Below are 6,572 nucleotides of genomic sequence, written 5' to 3'. Positions count from 1 at the left end.
AAAAAAAAAAATAAAAAATAAAAAAAAAAAAGGAAGCATCCCTTTTCTCTGTTTACCAGTGCAGGACAATGGGAAGGAGCTGGGCTTCCTACAAAGAAATGTTTTTTTCCACCATCTTCTCTTGAGGTTGAGTGAAGCCACTCCATTTCTTGGGCCCTGTCTATCCCCGCTCCTTTACCTCCCCTCCCAAGCATATCAACTAATTTAGTTTTAATCTAACCAGATAAAAAGTTAAATTTCTCTGTGTTCTTTTAAGATCTTTTAAGATGAGCCCCCAACATTGGGATCTCTGTCTTCAGAGCTTCAGGAAAGTCCACCACTGGGACAGGAAGGTGTTGCAGTACAGGTACTAAAAGGTACAAAAGAACTGTCACAGCAAGTCATAACTCTCCACTTCTCATCCAGTCTCCAGGTTACACTTCGATACACGTATTTTAACTGCTACAGTAGAGAAACATCTTTTCTGCCATCTACATCCTACACAAATTGAACCCTTTTAGCTCAGTTCTTTAAGTACAGCTTTCCTAATCCTGGCTTTGGCAAACTCATGTGAATTCTTCACATGACAGCTTCAAGAAAATGTTTCCCCTCCTGTTTCAGCATTTTAATTCTGGATTAAGAGACCTGTCTAGACAGATGAGAAAATAACAGGGTATTTTGTGTATACAGAATCCTGATTTTGAAACCACCCTTAATTAGCCAACAACCTTTGCCATATGATCGGCAGGAGAAGGCAATTAAAATTTAGCAAGAGTTTGGGCTTTCCAACCAGGATACACGCTCCACTGTGAAATGAACAGACAATATAAACACATGAATCCCCACCACACTTTATTTCAGTATCAATTATACACTCTGTTAGGCTCATAAGTAAGACAAGCACAGAAAACACGGTCTATTATGCACAATGCTCCACCTCCAGTATTTGCCAAGCCACCAGCCAGGGCCTGAGCCAGTGAATAATACTAGGTCCTCTGACACAAAGATAGCTTGGCTTTTTACTTTTTCTTCATTGCCAAAAAGGGCTGCTTCTTATTTCTTTTCTTTTCTTTTTTTTTTTTTTTTTTTTTTTTTTTTTTTTTTATAAGGAGACACACATTTCCAAAAAAGGGTGCTTTTTTTTTTTTTTTTTTTTTTTTTTTTTTTTTTTTTTTTTTTTTTTTTTTTATCACAGGGTAAGAAGTGTGGATGAGGCTTTGGGCAACCTGGGCTAGTGGTAGGTGTCCCTGCCCATGGCAGGGGGGTGGAACTAAATCTTGAAGGTCCCAGCCAACCCAAACTATGCTACGATTCTATAGCTAACAGGCAACAGTTATCCACAATAAAGTAAAATTAAAAAAAAAAAATCCAAATACATATCTTCCTTCTGTCTTAAAAAAAATAGCTCTGATCCTCTCACCTCTTGTGCATCTAAGTGCCTCACTTGAATCTCTTCTTCTTCCAGACCTGCTCCCTTTTCTCAGTCTCTACCACCACTCTGCCCTTGCCTCCCTAGGTGCCACTACCCTTCATTCATCTCTTCTCACTACTGTCCATTTCCCTCATTCCAAAAAATACCTTAAAAAAATCCTTAAAAACAACCTCTTCCAAAAAAAAAAAAAAACCAACCCTAAACCCCTGAGCTCAACTGCTGGTTCCCAGCAGGCAAATCTTTGCAAAAATATTTTTTCAAAGATGGGCATCATTCTACCAGCCCAGAATCATGGGTTTCCATTCCTGGCATTTGTACCCTTCAATCCTATGAGCTCCTCATCCCTTCATCTCTGCTGATCTTAGTTACGCACCAGCCCACGGACTGCTCGCAGGGAAACGACTCTTTTCATCTGCACAGAGGAGCCTTGTTAGCTTTCAGCACGACTTCACACCAGAGCTACCCTAGCAATAACTCAGAAATTATTTTGAACAGATTCCTGCTTTTCATCCTTTTAATAAAGATATATTCCGGACGTATCTCCTTTAACACAGAGTGCCTTCTGCTTCTTTAAGTTACAATGGCCCCACAGGCAATGGCAACCTAGAAACAGCATGAATGCAGAGGTCACGCTAGCCTTCCCTACCTTTAATCCAGCAGCAATAGCAATAAGGTTCAGAGGTATGTCCACTTTAAGATTTTAGGGGTTTTTTTTAAGTTTTTCTCCAGTAAAACCTTGCAGGTCACAAGAAAGAAGCCAGAGAATTAAGGCAGTTCACAGCTGTCCTCCCTATTACAACAATAATCAGGCTATTCTTCTAGGACCCTTAAGAAAAAGGTCACCAAGGCTCCAACAATTTAAAAATACAAAACCAAAATAAACAAAAACATTTCTCAAGGAAATCTGCTATTCTTAGCTCACCTAAATACTCACCCGGTAGTACTGTCCTAGCTGTGATGACACAAAGACTTAGGCAAGGCAACGTACTACAAACAAAGCTTGCGTGCTTAAAAGCTTGTCTGGTTTGTTTGTTTTTTTCCACCAGGATTGGTTCATCTTTAAAAAAGGGACTTTCCTCTCCCTTCAGACGTTGTATCACACAGCAGGTTGTCATATACCCACGAGCTGTGAGCTCTCAGCATACCACAGACCACAATCGTGGTCAGCCCGGGTGGGACTTGTCTCACCCCATTTCACTCCTTAGGTGTCCAACTTGCATCTCCTGTCTGCAGCCTCTCAGGTGATGGAGAGGAGGAGTAATCCATTCCGCTCATCTCTGGCATACCTATCTTAGGATGGACAAGCTGAAAGGAAGCTTACAGACCAGTTTAAAACAATCACCTGACCCTTCCGAGACCTCAACACCTCCACTTCCCATGCTGGGCAGAGGTATGAAGCAGCCTTCCATGCAGCTTCACTCCTTGGGGATGAAACTAAACTCAAAGATGCTCTCCAGGAGAGCCAAGAGAGCCAAAAAGCATCCCAGCCACTGAGGGGCATTTATGGGGCCAGAGTACAGCACATCCAACCGGGAGCCTGCAGGGACACACACTCTGTCAGGGACACACATGGGGACACCAGCACTGACTCTTTCACTCAGCGTATCGCCTCGCGTCACCATGCCATACTTACTGATCTAGAAATAGCTTTCCGCAGCTAAAAAGAGGTTGAGAGGAACCGCGCCTCCAGAAGAGGCAGCCGGTGGCTACACTTCCACTTGCTATTCTGAGACTCCTGCACAAGGACCCGGTTTTCTTTCTCAACCACAATATTTTAGTCCTTCTGTAGAGTGTTGAACTGACAATCTTCACGGTAACAAGTCTAAGAGCCAGTCTGGAGGGTGAGAAATGCATCATCAACACAAACAAATCCCCTGCTGACCGCACAGACCAAACAGCTCCAGCATAAACCGACCAAAATTTACCGGAATCGCTTCATTCCCTCTAGATTTTTAATTGATGGGAATTAGGCGTCATCCTTAATCAGAAACCTAAACAACAATATTGTGTTTGTTTGAAAGGAATTCACATAAAAACAACAAGATTTCCTCTCAGTTGAAAGACTAAAAGGAAGCAGAAGAAATAAACACACTACTATTTTATTATTATTTTAAGTGCAACTATTCAAGATACTATCAACACATGAAGGGGCACTACATACCCGTGTTTATAATGCAGGTTTGTCATCACAGCCTCAAAGTGTTTATAAACAGAGAATTTTTCACACCAAAGGATTAAATCAATCTAAGCAGAGACAAAGCAAGATTGCACAACCAAGAGCAGAAGCTAGAAAAATTCAGAACAGAAATAAGATGTCTATTTTTAGCAGCGACACTAATCAGCTGTTGAAACACTTTTCACTGCAGGCAGAGAGGATATTGCTTTTTAAATAAGGATCAAATCTCTCACAGACATTTATACTCCAGTTCCACCAGAAGACGGGATTGTGGTGCTGGGAATTCTCCTGCCAATTCGATGGAGACGGCCAGGGCAGATTTGCAAGATGAAATTTTCCAGCCTTTGCACCTCAGGAACCTACCATGATGCAGAATGTACATCTGTGAGTAAATGCACTAGTAGGATAGTGTTGTCTCACAGAATCATGGGATGGTTTGGGTTGGAAGGGCCCTGAAAGATCATCGAGTCCCAGCCTGTATTTGTGCTTGGGGTTGCCCTGCGGCAGGTGCAGGACCTTGCACTTGGCCTTGTTGAACTTGGTGAGCTTTTCATGGGCCCACCTCTCCAGCCTGTCCAGGTCCCTCTGGATGGCATCCCTTCCCTTCAGCGTGTCACCGCACCACACAGTTTGGTGTCATCAGAGATGTCCAATGCAGAGATGGAGCGCACATGCAGGTGGTTGTGATGCCTAAGGAATGGAAATTCACACAGACCACCCAGTGCAGGGAATCTCCTGGGCCTCAGAGAACAATTTTTAAAACAAGCAAACTTTTTTGACATAGAGTTTCAAAAGCCTTTTTTTCAACAGATGTAAGAATCTCTATTATTTCATACACAGAAGAGTGGTTATCTGAAAACACTATTAGCAGAGCCCACATGCAAAATCTCCACAACAGAAACAGAAAGCAATTTATTTAGCAGATGTAAAGACACCCCAGGGTTTAGGCCATTAACTCAGGACACAGTCTAGCACCACCTGTGCTGAGCAAGTGCCTGGTTGTCATGAGTAACCTTTACCTAACAGCAATAACAAAATTTCCAGTTATCACCTCTAACGCACCTTTTTTCCTAAGCTGAGGGAGAAGTGCTTGGAAGGATTATTGTGGTTGGAGCAGCTTTATCTCCTTGAACACCTTCCCAGGCTTCAGACTCAGGCTGCCCACGGAGCCCAGGTCAGGATAGAGCAGATCGTATCTCTGAGTAGACACAAAAATGAAGTGGAAGGAGATTTTCTGCACTGGCCCCAGCGCCGTCTGTCACCAGTGCCTCCCATCGCTGTTAGCTGTGGTTCTCCGCAGCTCCTGGCACAGCAAACAAGCATTTTGTAACTTCTCCCTATTTTCCCCTTTCATCAGCCTCCTCAATAGCAAGCACGTTAATCCTTACTGCCTGTTATTTCAAGATGCTCCTTCCAAGCTCTCCAGGCTGTAAACATGTCAAACTGGAAGATATGTCTCTTTTCTCCTTCTCCCCCCGCCCCTTCATCCAGCAGGCTGCACGCCAAACTTGCTCACAATCCTTTTCAGAATCACCATTTATACCAGCACAGGTTAAGAAAGGTCACTCTTTCAACAGAAGGCAGGAGCATTATTAATTGAACTTAAGCACTCCACGTCAGTCAGATACGCGAGTGAAACCAGCCTGCTGTTCTAAACTGCCTTTGTACCGTAATTGTGCAAACACCAACCTGGCAAGGTTGCATCTGCGGCGCAACGGGAGGTTTATTGCATCGGAAGCAGACACACCTCGTTTACTCAGCTACCTGGAGAGCTGCAGGAGCAGGAAAATGGTCCACAGCCACCTACGTACATACCAGGGCCCTTCCCAAGCTCATAAACCTTTGTCACCGACAGCGTGTGCACCAGTGAGATCAAGGTTAACTTGCGTTATGCCTGCACATGCTGGAAAGCCAATTCCAGCTGGGCTGAAACCACCTGGAGAGTGGCATTTCATCGTCATCCTCATGCTCAGGCTTTATCCAATTCAGTAGTTTAGTCTAAGCAGGTTTGCCAGCTGGTTACAAACAGCCCCAGACCAGTCCTGCTGTCTCTTTTGCAGGCAGCTACCAGGCATGGGGAGGCAGCAGGTCTTGGCAGAGGAGATCTGTTCTGACAGCTCACAGAAACTGGAAGTGTTGGTGAGAAGCAGTCCATGAAAGGCTCTGCTCCAACCTCCTGCTCCAACAAGGACTACCACCAGCATGGTCTCCTTGAACGCAGTGTTTTCCAGTCCTTGAAACAAGCAAGACAGATCCAAAATCCCTGCTCATTCCATCAGTGCAACTTCATCCCCCTGCTCCTCATCACCCCTTTGTGCCTGACCGGAGCCAGGAGCCTTGCAGACACTGCATGGGGATGTGTGAGCCTGACTGAGCAATTCTCCCTGGAGCCCAGCAGGTTTTCAGTGGAGCATCTCCATCATCTCTGCTGGACCCTCTCCGCTGTATCCCCACCATCAATACAACCCATTTATCCCGTGTGCCTCACCTTTGCCCACCAGCCCTGGTAATGGAGAGCTGCCCACGCTCACCCTTCTCACCACGGTGGTACAAGGAAGCCAGACACCTTGTCACAAAACAGAGCCAGCACTCCTGCTGCAGATGAGCAACACCTGGTAGGCAGAAGCAGAAATGATTTGATTTCCAGAGAGTTGCTGGAATGTATAGAGGTGGCTGTGAGAGAAAAATAAGTTGGAACTGAGGACAACTGCTACCATCTACTAAAAATTGCCCAGGTTAAAAGGCCAAGCCATCAGACGTGGCTTAAGGCACTGAAGAGGCTGCAGTTCAGTAGCGCTGATCTTACATCAGCATCTACAAGCCCCATTTACAAATTCCTGACCCACCCCAATGACTGACACGCAGGGAACGCAGAGCTGGATCAGACATCAAGGAAGGAAACACGTTAATAACACACCACGAGTACTCTTAGACAGCAGCAGGAAGACAATGCTTCCCGTTTTACCCACATGCCAAACCTGCAGC

The sequence above is a fragment of the Pterocles gutturalis genome, unplaced genomic scaffold (genome assembly GCF_000699245.1).
Source record: "Pterocles gutturalis isolate BGI_N339 unplaced genomic scaffold, ASM69924v1 scaffold15996, whole genome shotgun sequence".
Lineage (NCBI taxonomy): Eukaryota > Metazoa > Chordata > Aves > Pterocliformes > Pteroclidae > Pterocles > Pterocles gutturalis.
This window is presented reverse-complemented; position numbering follows the sequence as displayed.